Genomic DNA, 24,835 nt, shown 5'->3' with positions numbered 1-24,835 from the left:
GCCTTCTCTACATAGCCTAGCTGACCTCTGAGCGACGCAGAAGCGACCTTCTGCACCCAGCACCTCCCCGTCCCAACTCACCAATGGGGGGGGGAGGGGGACAAACAACCAACAAAAAACAAAAAACGGGGCGGCGACTTCTGCGAGGGGGAAGGGGAGGGGGCCCGGTGGGGGAAGGAAAGGCTCCGAGTTGCCCAGACCCTCATTTCCACAGCACCACAACCCCACCCACTCTGTCCCTTGCTGGAGCAGGGAGGCCATGAGTAGAAGGCCTAGGCTATAGGGAAACTGAGGCTCGGAAAAGGAATGTGCTTTCTCACTGTCACACAGCAAGTCAAAGAGGTTGGGGAGAGTGGACACTTCGGATTTAGGTAGGCCTGGCACTTGTGAGATTTGGAAGGCCCCTCACCCCAGACTGCCTGCTAAGCCCGGGTTTACTCATCTAGGAGCTGAGAAGTGTGCAGCACCGCCGGAGCCCGAGACCCAGACTTGCTGTGAGGAACCGAGGCCCAGGCAACACAGGAGGTACTGGTCGAATGGTGGCTTTGCTTATGATTGTTATTAATAACAGGGACAGAGTAGCTCCTGGAAGCAGCTTTCCTGGGTTCAACCCCGGTTCTGCCACTTACACACTGAGCGATCTCGGGCAAGTCACCGGACCTCTCTGTGCCTCCCTTTCCTCATCTGTAAAAGGGAGGCAAAGATCATCCCTTCCCCTGAGGTGGCTGTGGAGAGTGAGAGCATGTGCACCAGCACTCAGAGCAGGCCTGGCACTAAGGGAGAGCTTGGCACGTGCCCACTGCTACCGGCAGGGAGTAGAGGTCGACTCCCCCGATCTTTGGTCCGCAGTGCCATCCCACTGGAGATTCTGGAAAGAAGAGGTCAAACTAGGGAGCCCTTGCCCAAGGCCCATTTCCCCAAGTCTGCCCCAGAGGACCAGCACAGGGCTTCACCCCTCCCTAGTCCTTTCTCTGAGGCAGTTCCTCCTACAGACCGTGGCAGGCACTTTAAGCAGTTTGGGAGAAGAAGATGGACCCTTAACCCTGGTCTTGGGCTCTGGCCTCTGCAGCCCCTGGGATCCTCATCTTTCTGTTTCAGTCCTTCACTCCCGCCCCCAGACCCACCAGACGTGGTGGGGGTTCTCCTGGGAAAATGCAGGAGGAGGCAGGTGGCATGGTGGCCTGCGGCATGCAGGGTCCTGGGAGATAGGATGGCAGTGCAGGCGGAAGGTTGAGGCAGGAGCATAGAGCTGGGGCTAGGAGCCCATGATAGACCTTGGCTTTTCAACTATTGAGCCCCATGACTGCGGGCCAGACATTTCATCCCACTGGGGTTCTCCTCTGTCCTTGAGGATGATATTTCTGGGAAAGTAAAAAGAGATCCGGGATATAAATCGACTTTGACACAGGGCTTCAAAGATACACGCACGTGTACACATTCACACTCACGGAGGCATGCAGTTTTCTGACTATAGTAAATCCCAAACCTCTGTTTTTTCCATCGAGAGGCATCATCAGAATGCATGTGCTCCCTGAGTCATGCCCTTGCATGGACACCCAGCATCTTCCCGCACCTTCTCTCCCTAGTAAGACCAAGGGTGTGCCCCAGAGAGGAGCCCTCATTCACCTGCTGCTTCCCCAGCCAGCCTTGGGACCCTAATGGCTTGGCTTTTGCTCACAGGTCTCCCACGTCTCCCCTCTGCAGAGCACGCTCTCCCTCACCTTTTGGGACTGGCTCCAGTCTCCCCTCCTCCTATAAACCTTGGCCGACCACCAGAGGCCCCTGTTGCTCTTGCTGGCCTCTGCACATGCTCGCTCACGAGGCTGGCTGCCGTGTATCCTCCACTGAGGCCCTGGCTGACCCCCAGGTTTGTGAGCTCCTGGAAGCCCACAGCCTCCTTCCTCCCTGTCTCCAAGAGTTGGTGCTCAGGAGGCCTTTGCTGGAGGACAGCCAGCTCTCACGTCGCTTACATCCTCCAGAACGCGGAGGCTAAGAGCGGCGCTTGCCTTCTCCTTGTGCATCTAGTCAGCGGCAGACATGGGAGCAAAGCCAGCCCCGCCCCCCTCCAGAGCTGCAGAGGTACTCTCTGAACCTCAGAGTCCTCACCTGTAAAATGGAGATCATGATATTGTCCCTCATAGGGCTGTCACGGGATTACATGAGGCTGCATGTGATGACGTAGAGCCTAGTGATGACGGAGGGTGAGTGGTGGCCTCAGGCATCCCCTGTTAGCACACTGCCTTGGCTCCTTGCATCCCAGCATCTGCCCCCAGACTTGGGGTACAGTTGCAGGCTGGCGTGTCTATGGCTAGTTGGGGTGGCTAGTGTGGAAGTCTCTGGCAGGACTGGAAATCATCCCTTAAGAGGCCAGGCTGTGCTCCAGGAAAAGCACATATGTTGGCTGAGTATCGAGGGCTCCACTTATGCTGCCTGAGCCCCCCACCAACTCCCCTGGGACTAGAAAAGGTCACTGAAATCCTTCGATGTGGAGAGAGGGGAGGGGAATGGGCAGGAATGGTCAGCTGTGCTGGGTGGAGGTACAGCAAGACTCAGAGCTGGCTCCAGTCTCCCAGGACACCCTCCTGTCGCCTTGCCATGCTGCCTTCCCCCTGTCAGATGCTGGGGCCCGGGAGGCTGGCCTCATGCAAGCCTAGGAGGGCTCTCTGCTTTGCCACTTACCTGCTGTGTGGCCTCGAGCAGCCCCTTCAGCTCTCTGAGACTTACTTCATTATCTGGGCGTTATCCCCTTAGTCATACGATGGAATGCATATACAAGGACAGGAGGCAAACTGTAAAGGGCCCAAGTGATGTGAAGGGTCCCTGTTAATACCATTCCCAGCTCACCAGGTGGCAGATCTTCAAGGTCCAGGCTAGCTGCCCATAGACCCCCAGCCTAAGGGCAAACCTGCATCCCAGGGCTCCTGATTCTGCCTTCCCTCATCCTCCTTGGGAAATGGGGGAGAGAGAGAGGGAGGGAGAGAGACACTAGCCAGACAGTGCCCCCTGGTGGTATGATGCTGCCTGTACTGCACATGTCCCTACAACCCTACAAGGAACTTGCTCATTTTGAAGCGGGCACCTTCGATGTCACCCTGCGATGACAGTAATATGGATTTTGTGAATTCACAGAGTTGCCAGGATAAAAAGGCTCTTGAGGCTCAAGGTGGTCTCACCCCCTGCTTGTGACGGTACAACACAGACACCCCAAGAACACCTATGCCCTATGTTCAAAACATCCCCCACTCAATCAACTGTGGGATGTTACCCTGGGCTGGCATGATGGTGCCGTTGGGAGGCTCTATGTCCCCTGGATGGCTGGTCCAAGGAACAAGAACGAAGCTAGAAAGGGAAAGGAAGGCAAGAGTTCGGGGCTTAGGGGCGCCTGGGTGGCACAGCGGTTAAGCATCTGCCTTCGGCTCAGGGCGCGATCCCGGCGTTCTGGGATCGAGCCCCACGTCAGGCTCCTCTGTTGGGAGCCTGCTTCTTCCTCTCCCACTCCTCCTGCTTGTGTTCTCTCTCTCGCTGGCTGTCTCTCTCTCTGTCGAATAAATAAATAAAAGCTTTAAAAAAAAAATTAAAAAAAAAAAAAAAAGAGTTCGGGGCTTAGGCCCCTGGGAACAAATACTAGATAGCCAGGCAGCAATCTACTTCCACGCAGGGACTGATCGATTATAGACTCTGTTTCTCTAAATCCTGATAATGACCCAAAGAAGCAAACTCATTCTACAGATAAGGAAACTATTCTTGGAGGAACAAACTTGCCAACAGAAAGGAAATAACAGAAGTGGGCTTTGAACCCAGGGCAACTGACCAAAACTCCCAATTTTGAATCATTGTGCTTTGCTACCTCCTGAGACCTCAGGGACCAGCATCTGGGGGTTGAGTAGCTGGGCTCCATATAGTGCTGGCCTCTTTAGCATCCTGGCTGTCCCTGCCTGTGCTGCCAGCCTGGGTGAGCTTCTTGCTGTCCACCTCTCAGCTGAAGCCCCTGGCCTCCCTTGGACTGGCCCAGGGTACCTCCAGCTCCTTCCACGTCAGAATCAGATGGCAGGACCCCACTTCTGCCATTCGAGGGTCTCAGGCATATGGATCTCAGATCCTGGCGTCCAAGCTCTGGTGCTCTCCCAGCATTGCCGAGTGGAACCTGCCCAGCAATTCCTTGGTGCACATGCAACACTCATGGCTGAGGATATGGCCTCTTGGCAGGGTGACGGCCAATGATTGCCATCTTCTTAGCCGGATGGGATAGAACCTTGGACACTTGCTACATGAAATTCTATATTCCTGAATCTGGAGTCCTCATTGCTGGCTGTCCCGACTGTTCCAAAGTGGGTGTGTCTGTCACCCATTCGAGAAAGGGGGGAAGAGTGGAAACTGGATTGGCAGAAGGAAATGGGGTGCACATGACTAACGCACCCAGAGTAGTCCTCGCAGCTGCCCTAGATAGGACCACCCAGGGGAGTGAGCAGAAAGTAGGATACAGGGGCGCCTGGGTGGCACAGCGGTTAAGCGTCTGCCTTCGGCTCAGGGCGTGATCCCGGCGTTATGGGATCGAGCCCCACATCAGGCTCCTCCGCTATGAGCCTGCTTCTTCCTCTCCCACTCCCCCTGCTTGTGTTCCCTCTCTCGCTGTCTCTATCTCTGCCAAATAAATAAATAAAATCTTAAAAAAAAAAAAAAAGTAGGATACAGTCAGCCTGATAGCCCCAAAGCCCCTCCCTAGCTCCCAGTCACAGGGTCCACACTGCCACCATTAATCAGCAGGACACTGATCCAGAGGACAGGGATGAGATATCCAGGCAGGAAGCTCTTCTGGACTCACTTTCTCATCTTCCTTCTACCTTCCTCTATCCAAGTGATCTTTGCCCTGGCTCTTGCCTTTGCGGTGCTCTTCCCCCAGGTATCCTCGTGGCTCATTCCCTCACCCCCTCCGGTGTTTCTATGTCACCTTAGTGAGGCTGTCCCCGAGCACCCTCCCTTTTCTCCCTCTTCCCTGCTTTAATTTTTCAAGCACTTACTATGAGGGCAGGGATTTTTGCCTGCCCTGTCCACTGCTGTATCCCAGCATCTAGAACAATCCCTGGTACACAGTAGGCACTCAGAAAGTACTTACTGAATGAACAAAGGCCCGCTGCACAGTCTGGATGTCAGCTTGCTCAACTATTGCTCCACCAGCTGCTTTGACAGGAGAACCAGTGGATCCAGGGACAGAGCTGGTCATGTCACAGGAATGGCTGCTCTGACGACCGGAAACCGGTGGTCCTGCCAGATGCCATTTCTTTTCTCTGACTTTTGGCCTCTGGACTGATAAACGAGTGGAGGAAAATGGGTTTTAATCAACAGTCATCCACTCATTTGACAAATCTTGGGCCCGTTCAGGTCTCATGATGGGACCGGGGCAAAGAGAAGAAGTGTCCACATCAGGAGCTCAAGTGCTAATGACAGACCATGCCCATCCTGGCCTCAGTCCGCCTCTGACAAATCAGTATGCCTTTGTAGACGACCAGCTGAGGCTGGGGATACAGCAATGAGGAGAGCAAACACCCCTGCCCTCAGGGGACGGACATTGTGGAGGGGGAGGCGTGATGTCCACCTCAAGGGGCTCCTGGTCCAGGAGAAAGGTAACTCAAGTCTGACAAGAGCGGCAAGACATGGTGCAAAGTGCTACAAGCCCAGGAAAAGCTGTGGGAGTTCTGAGCATGACAGAACAGCTCTGGGAGACTGCCTGGAGGAAGGGACACTTAAACCATGCTGGAGAATAGTGGGACTTGGCCCGGCAGACCGCCTCCCTGACAAACACCCATGGCTTGCTCCCTCGCCTCCTCCAAGGCTTTGCTGTCATGTCACTTCCTCGCTGAGGCCTCCCCTCACCACCCCTTCACAACTGAGCTGCTGGCCCTTTCCTGCTGCTAACACACTATATGGTTTACTTACACAACATGTTCATGGTCTGTGTTCTCACCCAAAGGAGACAGGAAGGAGCAGGAAGGAGCAGGAGCTGCTCCCCTGCAAAGCCCACCCAGAGTTCTTCCCATTGGTAGGCAAGATGGCAGAGGAGAAGGGAGATGGTCCCATGGTACTGCCTGGACTTTGTAGAATTTGCAATAAAGCAAGGGGATTATCTGAGCCTCAAGGAGACCTGCCCAAGGAAGAAACGCTGTTAGCCAGAGGACGGGAGGGCTGCCCTGAAGGAGTTAGGTGTCCAGGCTCCCAGCTTCCTCTGAGCAGCCTCTGACTTGGCCCTGCCCTCTCCTGTCCTCCTCCCTCAGCCTGACTTCATACTGTTCCCCAGATTCCTTCATTCTAACAGCCTCTGACGGGGGAGGCCCAGAGTCTTCTGTTGTTTCTCCTTCTGCTCCTCTTCTGTGGCTTCTATTTCAGCAAAACAACATTATCCATCGTACTAACTTAATGTCATTAATTTTTACCACCTTTGTCATTTTGTTTATTAACTTATTGATTTGTTTTGGCTGATAATTTTGTCAGAATTTAAAAGTGTAAAGCATAGGAGTACAACTGTGTCCTAGGGCTCAGTGACAATGTGTTGTCTGTCCAGACAATGGCATACATTCGTCAGGTTCAAGAAGCTCTGGACTGGACACATCAGAGTTCTGCAGCTTTGACTCGCTGGTCTGGGAGCCAAGAGATGCGTTTTCTCCCCGGGATCCGCTAGGAGCACCCTTCCCTCCCCTGCCTTCCTACCCACTGCCTCAGTCTCTTCATCTATGAAATGGGAAGAGTGAGGAGGATGGGAGGAACCTCCCATCCCTAGCATCCTAGCATTGGGCATAAGTCTCTTCCAAACCAGAGCACCAGTGGGGACAAGTAAAACATCCACTTGCCAGAAAAAAGCTCTCCTGCATGCCTAGCCTCCCCTGCAGGCAAGGAAAGCTGTCTCGTGGAGCCCTCCAGCCCCCGGGAACACCGAAGCTGGATTGGCCGGTGGGGCCAGGCGGGGAGTGAGCAAGTGGCTCATTAGGGCTCCGCTCATCAGCACCGAGATGTCAACAGTCTAACAAGACCCGGCTTAAGCCGGTGATCTCCTGGGAGCGGTTACCAATCCTTGCAGACATGCTCTGTGGCTGGATGTGAAACCAGAGTGTGATAACTCCTTTAAAAAAAAAAAAAAAGGAAAACAACTTTAAATTCCCCAAGGAGCACATTCCTTCATTGTGAAGTATTCCCTACCCATCTCCCCCATTCCCTCAGAAAAAAAAAGGAAACAAAAAAGGCTTGGCTGCTTCTTCTGTGCAGGCTCCTTAAAAAAACTATTTTTACAGCTCTCTGAAAAAGTCCCCGCTGCTGGCGGCAGCCGGAGAACATGAGGGGGCAGAGCGGAGCTGACGCAATGCACATTTATTAGCAGTGAGGAAAATTAATAAGGCACCAGCTCAGCCATGGCCCAGCTCAAGGGCAGCTCCACAGACCTGGGAAGCCCCAGGGACAGCTGTCGATCTGGTGGTCTCCAGGCTGAGCCCTCAGATACCTAATCAGTTGCAATCCTAGATCAGCGCAGCTGGAGGGAGGCTTGGAGATCATCGAGTGCCCGAGGACAAATGCTTTTTATCATGCATGCCAAATCTAATTGATTGGTAGGGGTGCCCGAAGCCCTGTGTGGAAAAGGAGTCTGAGGCTGCATCTGGGTCCCATGGGAATGAGTGCTGTAATTGATTAGCAATGTCTGCCATGGATGAAATAGGAAGAGCGGTAGTACTCCTTTCCTGCCATGTTTGCCACTCCTGACCTAACCTTCCCATTTTGCTGTTGGAGAGACCGAGTCCCAAAGTTTATCGTTCATAGGATTCCCACCCCCCCACCCCCAGCCTTCTCAGGGGTCTGGCTGTTGTTGCTAAGTGGCGGGTAGCCTAAATATGTCTGAGGACCAAAGATATAGGATCTAAGTAAAGACTGTCTCTGAAAAGCCAGAACAATTATTGGGTTTGGTGAATTCAGTCAATTATCTGTTTCCTGGAAACAACTGGTAAAATCAGTTGTCTTGTGGAATTAATGAGTCAGTTGAACCAACGTAGGTGATCTGGCAAGCCTACGTGACCCCAAGCCAGTGTTTACTAATACTAGTGGTCAGTTAGGTCAAAAAGAATCAATGGAGGAGACTAACCAACTATTTGACCTCAGGCCAGTAAATCCCCAAGTGGCCATTGGAGTCATCCTAATCAGATAGATTCTGATCCCTACCCAATAAGCTTGGGTCTAACCATCCTGAGCATGACTCCACCTCCCTCACTCTGTTTTCTGTCCTGCCGAGCCAGGCTTATTTCCTTCTTCCCTCCTGAGCCAGTGATGGACCCTGCTTCCTTTGCCAGGGAATCTCTCTATGGTGGGCTGGCCATCTTAGACAAGCTCCTCTCACCTCCCACCCCACACCTGCATATCAACTCTGCATTCTTAGATTCTCTCCTACGGTTGGTGGCAGCTCAGAGGCCATCCAGGCCACTCCTCCTTGTAGAACTGAGAAAACGGAGACCTGAGCAGGGGAAGGACTTGCTGGATATCTCTCGGGGGTCATGGCAGCCCTTAGTCTCCTGACTCCCAACTCTCTAGGGTCATGCTGGTTACCCTGGAGAAATCCGTTCTGTCTGGCTCACCTGAGTTTCATGCACTGTTCAGAGTAGCATACATAGCTTCTGAGGACCCCCAAAGTGGGCAGTCCCAGAATGAACACCTGGGGTGGAAAAGAACTTGGCATGTGAAGAGAGTATGCTGGGGAGTGTAGGAGGGGACGTAAGGTGAGGTGAATCAGGCTGCAGGAAAGGCCTGGATTAGGATGGAATCTGGCAGGACTGCCAAGGGGCCCAGTCGCCACCTCCTGGGAATGGTAAAGCCAGGAAGGGTCATCTGAGATCTCCAAGTACCTGTCACACCGCCTCTGGGAAATCTACGTTGGTGTCTTAGATCCTCACTTTGAATTTAATAATTTTCTTTCCAGGGATGGATGGATGGATAGATAGATGGATGGATGGATAGATAGATAGATAGATAGATAGATAGATAGATGATAGATAGATAGATAGATAGATAGATAGATAGATAGATAGATGATAGATGAAAAAAACAAAAAACAAAAAACCAAAGATAGGCCCTTACCTGGGGAACTTGGCTAAATGGAAAAGGACCCTCGGTGTGATGGGGAGAAGTGGGACTTTAGTGTGGGACAGCCCCTAGTTGAATGCTGGCTTACCACTTACAAGCTGGGAGCTTGACAAAGTTCACTCACCTCTGGGTCTCAGTTTCCTTGCTTGCAAAGTCAGATGGAAAGATCAGTGACCCTCGTAGGGTTGCTGGGAGGACTGAAAGGGACTGTCAATGTAAAGGACTTGGCTCATGGTAGCCAGACCAGTATCTTGAATGCCTCTCCTTTCCTTTCAAAGCAATGCTTCGTGCTTCAGGGCTGGGACCCTACCACGCCTCCTCCGGGAAGCCTTCCCTGCACACCTTCAGTCAATCATGCAGCCTGCTCTGGGGAACTTCCAGGCTGGCCTGGCTGTGTTCTGTACTGGGAGACTTGTTTCCCCACCAGGAGCCTCTGAGTCACTGGGAGCCGGGGTGGTCTGTATCTCCCCTTGCTCCCGAGGGCCCCCAGCTCCGGGCTGGGAACACAATAGGTGCTAGATAAAGTGGCTGTGCAGATCCTGGCACCAGCCTCCCACCCCCACCCACCTAATCTCCCCAGTTCCCTGATTTTCCAACCCCCTGTCTAGTTTCTTCCTAATGCTTCTGTCTCCACATCTCCAGGGCTCTGTTTGCATGAGGGAAAAAGTCTACACACACACACACACACACACACACACACACACACACACACACAGAGCCCAGAAAGCATCCAGTTGCTCCTGGGCGGGCTGCCAGCGATTGAGTGACCTGCAGCTTCCCCCCCAAATCACATTCCACTGGCACGGATCTTGCCCCGCCTGACGCCAGCCTCCGAACTCGCCCCCAGAGCAAACATTTCCAGCTGGCAGCTCAGCCTTGTTTTTCTGAGGCCCTGATTCAGGCTCCCTTGTAGAAAACAGAAAACAAAATACATGGGACCAAAAATGAATTAAAATAAAATTCGAAAGGAGGAGGGTGAGGTGGGGAGGCGTTTGCTCTGAGGCACATGGAAATACATGAGCTTCGGATGTGCAGTTTCTAAGGAGCAAACGCACGGGCTCGCACCCCCTCTCCTGCTGACTCGGAGGCTGTGATCAATTCATTCAGGCCCCTGCCTCCTGCTAAAAGACTCACTCTGTTCTCATTCACAGCTGCGAGGGAGGACAGGGCTCGGGTGGGGAGGCTACAGATCTGCGAAGGGGGGGTGGTCGGTGTTACAGGACTGGTGTTTGTTCTAAAGGGGAAATTAGAGGAAGGAAAATAAACACGGCCAGCCAGATTTTCACGGCAGCGGGTGAGGTGTCAGGACGAGGAGGGGTGCGTGTGTGCGGGCGCTAGCGTGTGCACGTGCCTGTGGGCGCCACGTGTTTGCCTTCTCGAATCAGAGCTGCTCAGTGGAAAGGTGTCATAACTCAGGCATGGATGGCAGGGGGACAAGGCTGACCAGGGAGGGCCGGGGCTGGTGCCCAGGCCTGCCCTAGGGTCAGGCAAAAGCCAGGTGTCCGAAAAGGAGAGCTTAAAGCTCTGAACCCCGGGGTCATTAGTCAAGGGCCGAGCATGTGGGGATGGCACTGGGAAGGTCAACCCCAAATTGGATGCTCAGTCCCTGGAGAAGAGGTGGGCTGAGGGGCATTAGTAGAAGGATGGGCTCAGGCCTGGAATACAGGTGCTCCTTTCAGCAGGGGAGGGCCATGGAGCAGGAGGGAGGGATTGGGAGAGGTCCAAGGCAGAGGAAGGGGCTGGTGAGGTGATCTGGTGGCAAAGAGGACAGTGAGAGGTGGTTAGCAGATGCCAGAACGAGGACAGATCAACCCTAAATCCTGTTGAGACACAGAGCTGATCGGCCGGGCTGTAAAGAAACTCCTGCCCAGGGACAAGGGTCCCATGAGGGACCAGGGAGGAGAGAGGAATCCCTCCGTTGAGATGCATGGTCCCAGGCCCAGGAGAGCCCAAGAAGCGGTGTCAAGCGCCAGGGGCCAGGAGTCAGTGGGCTGTCACATGAGATGCTGGGCATGTCAGGGCAGCTCAGGGAGACGCGGGAGAGGGGGCAGTAAGCAGCTCAGAGCTCACACTGGGACCCATGTGTCTGGGTCCCTTCTCCACGGTGCCAGCTTCCCCATGCAGGGAAGAGCCAGGCAGTGGTAAAGAGGTCTCAGGGAGAGGGGCCTGCGAGAGTTTGCAGAAGCTGGGAGCACTCACCTGTGACAGTCCAGCACTGCTGGAGCAGAAAGTCACACAGGCCACTAGGAAAGATCCAGGAGCCCTGGCCCGGTGTCTCCTGGAAAATGGGGACAGAACCACTTGTGTCCATATCACCGGGGACATATAATAAAATATACATTTCTGCCATTCTTTCCACCTGCTGGAACAGATGCCATCTGATGGGGCTACCATGGAGCTAAACTTTGGAGAGCCAGCTCAGGGTGTTCTCAGGCACGTTCAAGTTGAACAATTCTTGCCCTAGGTGATGGTGCCAAGTTCTTTGACCCTGCTAGCTCCTTCCCTCTAGCTGTACCCCTATCTGTCCAGACCCGGGAATCATAGGACTTTCCACTTTTCCTCTATCACAGTCTGTGAGGGAAGTAGTTACCTAACATTTCCCAAGGGTACTTTGGTTTTGATTGAAGACATCTCTTAACCCAAAGAAATGAATCTCTAATGGTAGAAATTCAGGCCTGGAGAAACTCAGAGGGAGAGTCTTGGGAGTACATGAGAAGCCTTCCAATGAGGCCTCAAATTCACTTTATTATTGGGAGGCCCCAAAGTTAGCTTTTAAACAACTTCTTTCCCTTTATTTACCAGTTCTCAGAATAGCGAGTTAGTTTCCTATAAGCATCCTCCAGATGTCTTTTTTCAAAATTATCATTTTGAATTTATAGATTTTTAAACTATTTGATATGTTGCAATTCATTACAAGGTTTTTGTTTGTTTAGTTTTGATTTTGGTGCACAAATGATCCCCTTCTGTCTAGTAGGTTTTCCTCCAAGTTGGCACCTGTGTCCTTTTGACACAACCCCAATAGTGTTTGATAGCTTTCTTGGCTTCTGGTACAAGACATTCTGGGCTTCTCTTGTATATTTCCTGCTCCAGACCTGGAAACAGCCAATTAATTCTCCAAGAAGCCTTGGTTCCTTTGAGTGAGGAAAGATGTTTAAGGACCACAATCTGATCACTATATATGCTCAAAAAACAGCTTTTTATGTATGTATGTATGTATGTATGTATGTATGTATGTATGTATTAGTTTCTTAATCTTCTCCAAGAAGGACTTGAGTCTGGGCCCAAGGGCATCTGAAGGATACCACACCCTGCCCCATTAAGTGTGCTTCTCCCAGATCCCAGATTGTCTCCCCCTTGGAGGTAAGCTCTCTACCCACCTGGGGCTACCCTTCTCCTTCCCTCCCCAAAGATCAATCTCAGCCCCCAGGGCTGGCTTATCAGCCCCGAAGCCCTCCTCACCAACTCTCTCGGGTTTGTCCTATAATGTGACGAGCACATACAAAAATCAGACCTCAAGGGAGTTGCTCACCTCTCTACGCCATAGCTTCTTCACCTGCAAAGTGAGGTTGAAAGTATTTTAAATGAAGGAATTCAGATGAAGTTCTTAGCGCAGTGCTTAGCTAACAGTAAGCACTAGAAAACTTTATGGATATGTATTATTACCTGCCAGGGAAACCTGCAAAGTCTTGGTGTGTGCAAATAGAGTTTCCAGCAGTCTTCTCTGACGTTCCCAAGGCAGCAGGCCTGGAGATCCCCACCTTGTTATAACACAGAGACACAAAGGTGGCTCGTGCCGCCTTTAGGCTTTGGAGAGACAGAGTCCGCAGTTGAGAAAGGAGCATTCAAAGGAAATTCGAAGTCCCTGGAGTGAGGTCTTAAGTTACAAGAAATAAGCAAGTGTGTGTGTGGAGGGCGGTGGGCATTGCAAGGCAGGCATGGGGCAATAAGGGCGGTGAGGCTCTTGTGTGAGTAGAAACCAGAACCACAGTACGGCAGGGCCTCGTGAGACCCGCACCTCCGGAGTTGGAAGGGGCTCTCCAGCTGCCCTTTCTCTGGACATCACTAAGCCTGGCCACGAACACTCCTGTTTCTCGTCTTTTCATGCACACGGGAGCATGGCATGACTCTTCCACCTTTAAAATTAAGCACGGTCACAAATTGTAAGCAGAAGAGTCATGTGTCACCACTGGGCAGAAGCCTTAACAGCTGATGAGCCGTTGGCTGGATTTCCTTCCCCTGCCTCTGCGACAGCGGAAGCACCAGCCAAGGTGAAGCTTCTGTAGGTCTGAGTTCTCCTGGGCCCGGAGCGCGTGGCGCCGTCCTTGCGGACCCACGATGGACCGGTAGTGTGCGGTCAAGATTAAACTCTTGCTGGGTCAGCCGCTGGCATCTGGGACTATTCGTTTCCACGGCCGAGCCAGCCTATCCTGACGAATTGCTCTCTGCCTCCTTCTCAGCGGCGCTCTCCCTCGCCCGGGGCGTCTGTGCTCTCTGTGGATCCGTCCTGCACTCTTCTCACTACCAGCCAGCTTGCTCTTGCCCCCGACCCTGGGGTAGCTCTTTCCTCTCTTCTGCTCCCGCATAACTTCCGCTTGCTTTTCATTCACCCCCCGCCCCGTCTCTGCTTTGAGGCTCTGCCTATAACTCCTTCCTTCTTCAGAACGTCTTAGTTCCGAGAGACAAAGAAAGACCAATTGCCCCAGCTCATCCCTTCGTGCTAGGCCACCCGTGGGTGGGTGTCCAGCCTCTAGACCAGCTCTCTGGGCTAGACACCAATCCCCAGCCCAAATAGCTGCAGAAGAAAGGGACAAGGGGGTCAGGCGGGTGTATCACAGGATACAAAATGGGACACCTGCCTGAGGACGTGGGTGGGACATGGCCACCTGGAAGGGACTCTGAGTGGGCAGGCACCAGACCGAGGGGTGGAGGAGGGGGAGGGAAGGAAGTTTGCTTTTAAGCATTAAATCATGTTACCCTTCCATCTACAAGATACTCAACATCTGGCTGACACAAGAACACTTTCACGGGACATCTGGATACTCGCTCGGCACCGTGCAAAACAGCTGGGTCCTTGGCAGCCCCTGTACAAGTAACTGATGCGGGGTCTCCTCTGTGTGGTTAACATCACACTTGTGCTTTCCTTTGCCTGTAACAGAAAACCAGACTCAAACTGGTTTCAATTCTGTAAACGGAAATTATTAGCTCACTGGGCTGAAAAATCCAGAGATGAGGCGGGCTTCAGATAAGCACTAAGCTCGCAGCGGAACAATGTCACCCGGGACCCAGTCCCTTTGGATCCCGCTGGGAGCTTTATCCCCAAACTGGCTCTCCTCAGAGGTCCCAAAAAGGCTGCCAGAGGCCCTCCGGCACAGTTACACTTACCTTGTTCAGTAACAAGAGTGGAATCATATCTGTCCCGGCATCCCTCGCAAAACGCTTGATCCCTCCTCTGATTGGACAGGACTGGGTCACAGGCCACAGCTGATCTAGTCACTGAGACCTAAGGGTACTGGAATGTGCTGACGGGCTTAGTCACACACTCCACCCTTGGAACCAGAGATGGAGCCAGCTTCTTCAGAACCCCCAGGGTCCCCAAGAGCAAGCTCGAGAATGTTGGGAAATGGGAAGAGGCATGGAAGGTTATGGAGCGCTAGACACAGGGCCGGGACGAGTGGGAAGTGAGAGAAGAACCGAGGGCACAAAACTTAAGGAGGAGCTCGCTCTCAGGGTTGGGCCTTGAAGTTTGTGCACTGGGCTCCTCACTGACATCACCCTAGTCCCAGCCCTGGCTGCATAACAGAGCATCCCAAAACTTGGTGGCTTCAGACAATCAACATTTATGATCTTACAGCTTCTGTGAGTCAGGAGTTTGAAAGTGGATTAGCTGGGGGGTTCTGGCTTGGGGGGCGGGGTTCCTCAGGTTGCAGTCAGGATGTCGACAGGGACTTCAGTCATATGAAGACTTGAGTGGGGCCGGAAGATCCACGTCCAAAATGACTTCCTCACACAGCTGTTGGCAGAAGGTCTCAGCTCCTTCCCACAGGGACTTCGCCATAGGGCTGTGGGAGCATCCTCGCGGCACGGTGGCTGCCTTCCCCAGAACAAGCGATCTGAGAGGGAGCAAGGCAAAAGCTACGCTGCCTTTTATAATGCCGTTCAAAATCCACACACCATCGCTTCTGCCATTCTCTGTTCATGAAAAATGAATGACTAGATCAAGACCGTATCAAAGGGACGGAATTACCTGCCACCCTTTGAAGGGAGGACTGTAAAAGTATTTTTAGACATACTTAAAGACCCCGCAGGAAGCAATGAGAAGATGACTGGGTCACTAAAGATGTCCCAAGTTATGGCTTCCTTCCTTCCCATCATCCAAGGCCGAGAGGACACATATCCCATTTGACCGGTAATGACCGTCTACGAGAAAAGAGCTCTAGTTGATTATTGACCCTGCCCTGAGCCTAACCAGCAGCCATGGCTCCCTATTTCTCTGATAACAGAATTTGTCTTTGTTCAGGATCCAGCTGCAACGTGCTCAGCGAATGTGGGCCCCAGTTGAGGACTCGTGATTGGCCAAAACCAACCATCCCATGGAAAGGGGTGACCCTCCTCACCCTTGCCAATGGTAGGTTGAAGGATAGAGATGTAGCCTAGTCTAGCCAAGAAAGGGCTCTGATTCCAAACAATTCTGATGAAGAGGTTCTGGAAAAGGTTTCCCGCACAGATAGGATGGCCCGGTGAGGAGAATACTTCCTTCCCTTAAAAGCAGATTTAGGAGAATATGCTTGGGTCTAGCTACCATGTTACAACCAAAAGGAAGAGCCATGAGAATTTCCAGGAAATGGAACCAGACATCATGGAGCTGTTAACTTAATCAATCCCAGAAGAGCCCTTCTCGGGACCTCTTGTTTTGAGAGATAATAAATGTTCTTATTGAACATTTGGTTGGGTTTTCTGCTACTTGTGGCCCAGAGGGATCTGACTGATATGTGAAATGATCCCAGTTTTATGTACTTTCACGTATCTTGAAAAAAACTGGTCAAGTTCCTTCCTTAACATCCTGAAAGAATATTACTCGGTATGACATCACATCCTTCCTCATGACCAAAGGGCACTCTGGAACCTCTTCTTGGCTAAGCAGGAAAGTAAAACCCTGCACTTCCATCTTGTTTCCTTTTGTTAGATGCAGACCCCTCTCCAGAGACCACGGCCAAGGTACCCCCAACCCATGTCAGGTCGGGGCCCAGGTAGCAGGTTAATCCCTCTCCAGGGAAGGGCAAGAGCTCCCAGCCCCTGCGGGGCCTGCCTATGACAAAGCCCTGGGGTGGGTCCAGGTGTGCTGGGAGGTCAGGTCTGGCCATCGGTGCAAGTTGCTCCTAAGACTCTTTCCTTCCTTCTTGTTCCCCCCCCCCTCCCTCTGAGAGCTTCTCTTCCTCTTTTTTTCCCTCTGTCCCAATACCCATTGTCCCCTTTCTCATGGAGCTTTCAGCTCTGGACACACAGGACACTCAGAACAGACTACGTCCTCAGCCTCTCTTGCGGCTAGTGGCAGCCCTGTGACTACATTCTGGCCGCTGACATGGTGGAGGAAGCCATGTGTGCAACTCCCACTCACGTCCAAAATTGAGTGGTGTGCCCCTCGCCCATCACCTCCGCCACACTGCAGCTTGTATTTGGGGAAACAATGGAAGAGAAGGAGCCTGGGTTCCAGCGTGAGCCCTGGACCATCACCTACAGCTTATGTGAGAGAGACTGCCATCTTGTTTGACCACTGTTATTTTGGGGTGTCTGTTACCTGGAGCCCAACCAGCCTTTCCTTTCACCTCTCTTCTCCTTCTTCCTCCTCTCCCCTCTCACATTTTTCTCTCTTGCTTTTCTTCCCGATCTTCAAATCCCCTTCCCCTTCCCCTTCTATCTTCTCTCTAACCCACTGGCCCCTTCCAAAGTGGCAGGCGCAGAGGGCCCTCCTTTCCCCAGTCCCTGTGACGTGCCCCTGTCCCGAGGGCCCTGCCCAGTGGGGGTTTGTTCCCATCCAGAGGAGCCTCCCGCCCTGTCCCACTCTATGCTCTGAGGATGGCCTGCTCCCAGGGAGGGGCAGAGAGCCAGCCAGGGCGCCAACCCCAGGCAGCCCATCCGTGGCCTGATGCCCAGTGCCAGCTCCTGTCTCATGATTCCACGGTGACCGCTGTGATGCCTGGAACTGGACGCCTGCCTGGGCTGGAGACCATCTGGCTGTGCCCTCTGGCTTCCCCAGAAGGGAATGCTCTTAGATGTCAGGGAAGCTGAAGCCAGCCCGAGTTGGGGACTGACCACTTCTAGCTCTTTATTCCTCAGCCCCAGGTTCAAACTTTGCACGAGTGGGTGATGGTGGCAGAAGGGGCAATGAGGTGGTCTCTCACCAGGGTACCTTCAAACCTGCAGTGCAGGACCCTGTGACTTCCCCTCCCAGCTCTGTCCCCTGAGCCTCAGTGCCAGCCTTCTGTCCCTGCTCAGCCCTGGCAGGCAACAGATGGTGCCTTGAAGACAAGTCCTGGGTCTGGGCCCAGGGTGCGGATGTCAGCTGTGGCAGGGCGCTCCCCTTTCATCCTCCAGCGTGCGGCTGGGGCAGCCCCAGCTCTTCACCTGGCTAAGCAGGGCTTAGCGGGACTGGAGGGCTGAGCCACAAGACGCCACGGGCAGCCCTCGGCCGGGCCTGTGGGAGGGGAGGCCTGGCCTGTGGGAGGAGAGCTGGTCTGGGCCCGGGGGTGGGGAAGGAGAGCCTAGAGACGCCCAGCTGGGCCTTGCCCACAGCCAGTGGCAGGAGTGCGTGGCCTTCACTGGGCTCGAGTCACAGGGCTGGGATGCAGGGCGTCCGTGTGCCTCCAGGCTGCTCTCAGCAGTGGTCTGGACACCCAGAAGGCCTCTCCCTGCCTGTGCCACCCCTTGGTTCTAGGTTACCACCCCCACGCTGAACTCCTTGCTCTGAGCCAGCCCTTGACAAGAGGCAAAGTCAGGAACGGCTTCACCTGGCCACTCCCAGATCAGTTACTGTCCGCGCAATGTCGTGATGGTGCGGTGTCACCTCAGAATTCTCGAAACACTTTCCATCTGGAGTCAACGCCGTCCTTGCAGCTGCTCCAAGGGCCGCGCGCCACTGCCAGCCATGGGATGGGATCAAGTGTCCCTCTGGAGGCCACGCTTAGGGCAGGCTTCGGAGGAACAAAGTCCAGGCGGGGAGCTGCTGCAGGAACAGGGAAGCACTTGTGGGGCTGACGCGCGGAAGCTCTGAGCCCAGAGGGGAGTGGGGAGAGGCCCATGGAGTTCAGGGCTGGGCCAACAGTTCCGGAGGGGGGGGTGTCCCTGGGCACCAGAGGCCAAGGAAAGACCCGTGGACACAAATAGAAGCCTGGCCCCTCTCTCTGTCTCTGTCTCTGTCTCTGTCTCTGTCTCTCTCTCTCTCTCACACACACACACACACACACGCACACACGCGCGAACACACACACACACACACACACACACACACACACACACACTTTCATACCCATACCATCCTCTCTGTGCTGTGGACTCCCAAAGCCTCAAGCTTTGCTCACGCTGTTCCCTTGCCAGGAATGCCCTCCACCCACCTGGTGAATCTCTTTCATCCTTCTCAGGGCAGCTCAAATGTCACCTCCTCAGGGATACAACTGCCCCCCCCCAACACTGACCCCAGCCTCTGCCCCTTCGCTACTGGTAGACTCATGAGAGCCCTCCTCTGAGCTCGGCCAGCACCTTAACCACACTGAGCTCGCACAGCCATGTTAGCAGATGGCTCCACAGCCTACCTGCCCATCTCCCTCACTGGTAAGGGACAAGGAGTGCCTCCAGGGCAGGCTGAACCCTGGCAGAGCTCAGGCATGACTCGGTCCTCTGACAGACATGTGGTCACCAGGGTCTGCCCTCGCTGGCCGGGGGAAGTGGGGGGCAGCGGACAGACAGTCCTCAGGACTCACTGAGGCGGCTGAGGGCAATAGGGAGCCCACTTCAGTGACTTGTTTGTGCCATGGTGGGCACACAGTTGGGACTTAGACAGATAGTTACCAACTGAATGCATTTAAATAGGCCTTTGCCATATACCCACATACATCCCAGAGATCCCTAGCACTTCTCTCTCCCTCTCTCTCTTCAATGTCTGAGAGTTACTTGGGGGTTGGCCCTCAGTGTGGGGAAAAGATGCTTAAAAAAGCATTCTGGTTTTGTTGGAACAAACAAATGAGACAAAAGCAGCCCAGGTGTTTCCCACACCACAGAAGCCACGTGAGGAAGAAGGAGGTCTAGGAACCCAACACCAGAGAGTCCAGCAGAAGGCCTGTTCTGCCACTTACTAGCCACCTGGTGCCAGGCAAGGCGCTTCCTCAGTCAGAGACTCAAGCTCTTCCCTGGTCCTGTGAGAATATTTATGGTAATAATACTCCCGGTGTTGTTGAAAGAACCACACGAGATGACATGCGACAAAGCGTTGGCCGAAAACTATGACACACCAATGGCGTGGATTCTCATTCCTCCCCCCTCCCACTTCTTTAATTTCTGGTTCTAGAAAACCGGTGTCAGTGACGGAGGTCCTGGAGACCTCCATGAAATCATTAGCCATTGGGAGTGAGATCCATTAGTGGGATGGAGAGGACAATGGAAAGATAGAGAGTTAGTCCATATTAGGGATTCATGAAATGCTCATTGATGAGATGATATTTTAGAACTATTTCTAACTTCAGAAGTCAAAATTCTTAAATGTGTGAATATTTACAAGGAGGGTGGCCCTTATTGAACTGAACTCTAGCTCCTGAGCATTCTGGGGGACCAGAAAAAAATTCTCTCTGGAAAAACCCAGGGGCCAACTCAGAACAAGCTTGAGCTCACCCGTGCCCCTCACTGCCGCATGAGGGGGACATGAAGCCAAGGGCAAACATCACACGTCTGCCACGAGAGCCAGTTTGCACTCTGGAACTTTTTTCCTGAGGCTGAAAATTACCAACAAGAATTTCCTTAAGTCTAAGTTATGCATTTTTTTTCATATAAACATTTCTAAAAATCGGAGCGTGCTGATATGTCTGTTAATGCAGCTATGTTTCTCCCTCCTAAAAATGTTTTTTAAATATTCTTAAATCCGTGGTGCCTCTCGCAACTGACAGCATCTTAGAACTGGAAAAATAAACCAGCCATTCAGCTCACTTTGTATGGAACTGTTAGTCGTTTAAAACATTGTTTTTATGTTAAAACTTGCCAAGATACACTAAAAAGTAGAAGGCGAAAGGCATGTGAACTTCAAAAAAAAAAAAAAAAAAGCAGGAGAGGTCAACAAAATGTTTTGTTTGTGGTGGGGCCACTGCATGCCGAGCCCCCAGGCCCCGGGGCTCTTCCCTCTCCCTGGCCCTCGGCTGTGCTGAGGACAGCTTGCCCAAAACCACCATCTGGGATCAGCCTGCCAAGAAGGATGTTGCCTGGGAATAAAATTAAAGATTGGCAAATAGGGGTGTCCCATGTGACACGGTATTCCTGTGGCCGGGGGGCAGCACACCTGTGTCCATGGAGGGGGACAGGGCACACCTGAGGGCTGCTGGGCTGCAGGGGCCAAACTGAGCTGGGGCAGTGCCTCCAGTGCCCCCATCCCCCCTTGAAACCCCGCTCCCTTCTGGGACAATCTTGGGGGAGTACAGAGCTTCGGTGACCACACACAGCTAGCTTATCAACCTAGAACGAGTCCAGGTTGTCAAAGACCCAGCCAAGGCCCATTTCAAATTCTTCTGGGGGAAGGGATCTGGGGGAAGGGGATTCTAAGAAGACCTAGAATCCCCCTAGATAAGCCTGAGAGCCTGCGCCATTGGCTTAGGGTAGGGGGCATCTGGGCCGGTCCCAGCTTTCCTGTCATTCTTGGGGATGGAGGACCGTGGCTGCTTTGGGAAGCCAGAGCTGGTCGCAAGGCTGGGTCTCTTCCGCACTGGCTTTGCTGGGTCTTGGAACCCACTGGTCTTGTCAACGGACCACATAATAACCTCCTAAACACACTCCTCTACCCTCTCTCACCATCTTCCTGAGCTCAGGTTAGCTCCTGCTTCAAGGACCCCAGCCCACACCCTGACGAAGGACTTAAGAGACACAAACGTTATGAATGGTGGAATACTTGACATTCTCTTAGCATCTAAGAGACCCAACATCCTTCTAGACCAGAGCCTTCAGCCTCTTTCTCTGCTTCGGCTCACAGGTAAGATGACTCCCGCAGGCCAGCGCACTCCCTTGGGCTCCCTCTGAGCTAAACGGCTAAGTTATAATCCCACCCCTCTTTCCCCCACTTTGTGCTGCCACCAGGTTTCACACGCATACCTATGACTGCCCTGTACACAGTGTACCCTGGTTATTTATTTATACGACAGTCTGCCTTGGGGGCAAGACCTGTTTTGACGCTTTGGGGTTTTTTCTTAATCCCAGCACACAGCCTGGCATCGAGCATGCCATCTGCAGGAAGTGTGTGTCCCTGAAGCCCTTCTCCTCACAGGCCAAGATTGGACCTGTTTGAGGAAGATGGAAAAAGTGCTCTGTGAGCAGGATTGTGAAATGATAGGGATGACGTGAGGGACTTTCGAAACCCTGGGAAGGAGTACCCATGTGAATTACAGCCCCTTGCTATTCTTGGCCTCTAGCGGTTCAGGTTTTGACTCAGGACAGCTGCCGGGAGCCTGCAGTCAGCTGGGGACATGGCGGTCCCGCCAGTGCAGGTGCAAGCCTCTGCTGCCCCCTGGTGGTCTCTCGGGCCCCAGCTGAGCAGCATCCCTACGGACCCCAGCTTCTGCTCTCTGGGAAACTTCGGGACACCCTCGCCCCCCCAACCTGAACAAAGAGTTGTTTTTTTGGTTTTTGTTTTTTCCCCACTGGAGCCACACTTTACAGCTGTCTGGGGAATGCCTCTTGGCAACATAGCACCAGGAACAGCGAAGAACGGGGCCATGGATGTTTTTCAGCTAAGAGCTTTGCAGTTTCACCTATGATACAATGTTCAGAGAACTTCACCTACCTAAGCCTCAGTTTCCTTATCTGTAAGATGAGGATAATAATATGGATCCTACCTCCTATGGGTTTTGTGCCAGTTACAAGAGATAATACATGAAAATCGCTTAGCACAGTGCCTGGCACGTGGTAACGACGCAAAGAAGTAACAGTTGCTATTACAGCAGAATCTTGGTGACCTTCCACCTCGTTCCTCCTCCTCTCTCTGCCATCCTCTTTCTCGGTGAGACCCTCTCTCCATTAGCCTGTCTCCCCCACCCCCATTCCCAGCCTGCCACCACCTCCCAGTGCTGGCAAAGAGGCTGCACCCAAGGAAATAATTATGATGCCCATGGTGGCCTCGACATCTGCAAACACCAAAATCTGATGACAAGTGAATGTCCCAAGCCCGGGCCAATAATTAAAAACGGCATTTGTATTACAAATGTCTTTCTTAATTTCATTTTTCTAGTAATTTGCTTTCATTGCATTCTCAAAAACACTGGAATATGACGTTTGGAATTTTAAAAAACCTGATCCTTCAACCACAGAGCTTGAACTCTCCTGCTCTACAAGGAAAGTCCAAGAACCCGCTGCTGTGACCGCCTTCAACCACCTGTCCTGTGAAGCCGTTGCTCTGGCTTCCCGCTGCTGCACTGAAACTATAAAACGGCCCCAAGAATTCAGATACTTTCAGTATCGGAGAGGGATGGAGAAGCAGGAGTCCTAAATATCACTGATGAAAATGTAAACTGGCAAAAAAAAAAAAAAAGGTTTTGAGAGGGAATGTTGACAGCCATGTGAAAATCGTAAATGCACATGGTCTGACTTTTTTTTTAAAGAATTTATCCTACATATATACTTGCACATGTGCACAAAGGCACAGGGATCTAAAGTAATCATTACAGCATTGTTTTACCTGCACTAGACTGAAAGCAACCGATGTAACAAGGAGCGGACTGAAATAAATGATGGTACATTCATACAATAAAGTACTATGCAGTCATTAAATAGAATAAGGCGACTAGATTTGTATTGAGAGGAGCAATTGCCAAGTAATATTAAGAAGGAACAAACAAGGGACGCCTGGGTGGGTCAGTCGGTTAAGCATCTGTCTTCGGCTCAGGTCATGATCCCAGGGTCCTAGGATCATCTGCCTCTCTCCCAGCTCATGTTTGCTCTCTCTCTCTCTTTCAAATAAACAAATAAAATCCTTTAAAAAAAAAAGAAAAAGAGAAAAGAAGGCACAAACAAGGACAGAAAAGTACATGCAATATGCAATCATTTCTGTAAAAAGGACACAGCGAGAAAGGCAGGGAACACACATACATGCTCACATTCGCCCTGACAATTTCTGAAATGACACATAAGAGACAGGTGACAAGGCTTGACTCTGGGAAGGTGACATGACAGATGGGAGTTGGGGTGGGGCTGCGATGACATTTCCCCATGTATCCTTCCTTACTTTTTGGAATTTTTTTTAAAGATTTTATTTATTTATTCAACAGAGATAGAGACAGCCAGCGAGAGAGGGAACACAAGCAGGGGGAGTGGGAGAGGAAGAAGCAGGCTCATAGCGGAAGAGCCTGATGTGGGGCTCGATCCCATAACGCCAGGATCACGCCCTGAGCCGAAGGCAGACGCTTAACCGCTGTGCCACCCAGGTGCCCCTGGAATTTTTTTTTTAAACAAAATTCTGTGAGTTGTTAACTCTCTGACTTAGGCAGTGCGCCCATTCCCGGGGTCCCTGCCTCTGGGCACAGTGGTCAGAATGTATTCACTGTCCACTGAGTTGGCACCTTCTGGGCTCAGGACGCCTGCTCCCTGGGACGTGCCAGGGCTCATGGGTCTCCCAGGCTCTGGTAGGACCACAGCCCTTCCACACAGACAATGCTTCTGCACAGAAGTGCAGAGTGGCCCGAAGCAACATGCTTTTGGCAATTCCTTCCCCTGACGGCCCTTGGTTTCTATGTAAATGGTACAGCAAATACCAACTTAGACTCGGGAAATTCAGATTTAACTTGATTTAGGGAGCATCTATTACTTTCGCCACCCAGTATCAACTCATTCTTCTGGAATGTGGGCCTTAATTTTCCTCTGGGATCAACCTCCTCATGAAATGTCTGGGGTCACTGACCCCATCTTTTGCTCTAGGAGCCGTGCGCAGCACAGCCCAGGCTGGGACAATCCGAGCCCCCGAGTCCCTGGCTCCGGGATTAGTTCAGGCAAAGAAAGAGACGTGACCCAATACAAGCAATGATAATGCTGCTGAGATTCCTAGGAATCTGTCTTCCTAGCGCGCATGAGCGAAATGGGGCCGAAGCTGAAGCCGCCCTCTTGCCTCTTGGGGGAGGCCTGTCTGCTGAGAGCCAAGGAATGGGGAAGAAAACTAGCTCTAGGGACATCATTTGGGCCTAGAGCAGGCCACACTTCTCCATTCCATTGTCCACACATGCCCTATCCACTTTCAAGCCTCGCCATGTGCATTTCTCAACCCACAATCCTGCTCATGTCCAAGCCCGGGGTGGGGGGGGGGCAGCACTTTTCTGCCTCATCAGAAAGCACCTTTCAGCCCCCTCTCCTTCTGTTAGAAACCCTGTGCTCTCCTGCTGTGTGCGAGGCACAGTCCGCTGCTTCCCTCTGGTCTCTCCAGCTTCTCCCCTTCAGCTTCCCCCCTCCAGCTTCTCCCCTCCAGCTTCTTCCCCCCCACCCCCTCCTTTCATCC

The 24,835-nt window shown here is 52.5% G+C and overlaps 2 long non-coding RNA genes across 2 annotated transcripts; one reads left to right on the top strand and one right to left on the bottom strand.

The window, feature by feature from the left end:
* Positions 1-446: 446 nt before the first annotated feature.
* LOC130543142 (uncharacterized) lies at positions 447-23,012 on the top strand. The gene is made up of 4 exons (XR_008958234.1): positions 447-525; positions 15,629-15,736; positions 21,171-21,331; positions 22,583-23,012. It is a non-coding gene; the product is annotated as an uncharacterized LOC130543142 (long non-coding RNA).
* On the bottom strand, positions 6,422-15,570 carry LOC113243035 (uncharacterized). Its single transcript, XR_007190804.2, has 5 exons — positions 14,494-15,570; positions 12,775-14,257; positions 12,641-12,664; positions 11,311-11,389; positions 6,422-7,111 (listed from the first exon to the last, which is right to left on the bottom strand). It is a non-coding gene; the product is annotated as an uncharacterized LOC113243035 (long non-coding RNA).
* Positions 23,013-24,835: the final 1,823 nt, after the last annotated feature.

This window comes from Ursus arctos, unplaced genomic scaffold, assembly GCF_023065955.2.
Source record: "Ursus arctos isolate Adak ecotype North America unplaced genomic scaffold, UrsArc2.0 scaffold_8, whole genome shotgun sequence".
In the NCBI taxonomy this organism is placed as follows: Eukaryota; Metazoa; Chordata; class Mammalia; order Carnivora; family Ursidae; genus Ursus; species Ursus arctos.
Note: the sequence above shows the minus strand (reverse complement) of the source record. Positions and strands in the feature narration are given on the sequence as shown.